The following is a 2,234-nucleotide window of genomic DNA, read 5'->3' on the forward strand; positions in this document are numbered from 1 at the left end:
CCCGAGGAACATTGTGACCAAGTTTCATTATAATTGGCCATACACTGTACGAACAGGAGCAATTTGAAAATATAGGGCCGCGGCCCGGGCCACAAAAGACCCCTAGTTGATCTTTGATCTCAAATTCATGAACACCCTGAAGGTAAAACTACCACAGCACTATCGTGACAAACCCTCAACATTGTACCATGGAATCTGTAGGAGAAGAAGCATTTTGCGTATTTCCACAAAATGGCCCATTACGGCCCACAGGTGACCTTTGACCCCAAATTTTGGACCATCTCTGATGGCCCTATACCCAATGGTCCTTGTGTCCAAGTTTCATGAAATTCCATCAAACACTGTGCGAGTGGGAGCGGTTTTACTAATTGTTGACGGATAGAGTGATAGAGTGATAGACGCCGCACTGTAACAATAGCTCACACCAGCATGCTGGTATGAGCTAAAAATGTAAGTAACTTAGGCCTACATGTACCACCGAGAGAACGAACGATCATTCGATACCACTGATATGTAGAGATCGCAGTGTTCGATGCACACACCAAGCAGAGGATTGTTTTTCTTTACGCTCACCTTCAAATGTAGCACATAACTATGGCATTTCCCACCTCTTGAGTATTGCGCTAACACATTCGTCAGCCATTGTGTAAGTTATAACACTTTCACGATTTACGATCTACTCATGATGCATGCACATCGCGCAGAGTACCAGTACAGTAATGGCGCGAAAATGCTGGTTTTTGCACAACATTGGGCAAATCAAGCTTGTTTGCCCAACAGAAAGTAAAAATAAACTACATCTTAATATTTGCACAACAAAGTTTACCCATATCAGTTGTGTAATTTCTTCAAGTTACTCAGTTGTTGGTTAATATTTACTCATATTGGGCAATGCTTTGTTTGCTCAACCAGTTTTGCCCAACAGTTTTCAGAGTATATATATATATATATATATATATATATATATATATATATATATATATATATATATATATATATATATATATATATATATATATATATATACATATATATATATATATATATATATATATATATATATATATATATAAATTCGTAATGAGTTGGAAAATTCAGAACAGTGAAAAAAAAAAGAAGGTCGTAATTGCACTGTAGACATTTGTCACCTGTATCAAACAATACTAGTTCTGTTTTGGTGACATATTTGCCTTACTCTAGAGATCAAACATGATTCTAACCAACTCGAAGTCATTTGTGATTCCTAAAGCGGGATCTCGAAAGAGATACTTTGAACAGACTTTGGTTAATGAAATGACGGTAAACGAGAAAGGCAAGTGACTATATATTAATGATTGCACTACGAACACACTAACATTTATTTGCAAAGGTAACAAGTGTATGGTATGTTTATCTGATGTGGGCAGTTAAAACAGCTTGAAGTAGTCCCGGTAACGGTCCTTTAGCCAAGCAGCACTTGGGAAGAATAACAGCATGCATTGACCGCAATACTTTAATCAACTGTTGCTAATTACTTCAGTACAAATGAACTGTGGTGAGAAGCTCAATTATACACGGTCCTCTACTGCTAGAATCAAACGGCAGCTGTCGGTGACGGACGAAAGCAAGGTCGTAGCCGTAGTTAGGTGTGTGTGTGTTTTACTCTTTAACAGAAAGATATACATTTCTCTTCCAATCGTTCCTATCACTGTACACACATGCAGATTACAAGACATACTTCAGAGTGCACTAAATCTCATTAGTAAACAATCTTTGGAGTGAGGCAAGCATGATTAATCCGAAGGTTACATATTTCTATTAACCAGTTCCCTGCCTGGGGGCAACGTGAGCGAGTTTATACGAATGGCAACCTGGGTATTGACATTATCGGTACCCTAACTGGTCAAGACTGTACCGAGAAACAATCTCAAGGGCTACTCTGTGGTAGACCAACTATCAAGATTTAATTGTTTACACTTGTTTTATGGGCGTCCGTACAAGTTTATTTTGCGGTATTTCTGATAGCTCTCGTTAAAAGGATTAAAATTCTTTCCCAGTATACCATATGATTAAAGATTGACTTAATACATGAACCAGCGTATTAAATCTGCTACATTCATCGGTCAGCGTTGATGTTGTTATTAATCCTTGTTTCCTGTCACGCCGTCGCAGTTATAAGTTAACATCCCCTTTTTTTGTGGGTAAATTGGAAGGACATCTAAGGCATCCGTATATTGACGTGGTTGTTTGCCTGG

This window comes from Apostichopus japonicus, chromosome 15 (assembly GCF_037975245.1).
Source record: "Apostichopus japonicus isolate 1M-3 chromosome 15, ASM3797524v1, whole genome shotgun sequence".
Taxonomy (NCBI): Eukaryota; Metazoa; Echinodermata; class Holothuroidea; order Aspidochirotida; family Stichopodidae; genus Apostichopus; species Apostichopus japonicus.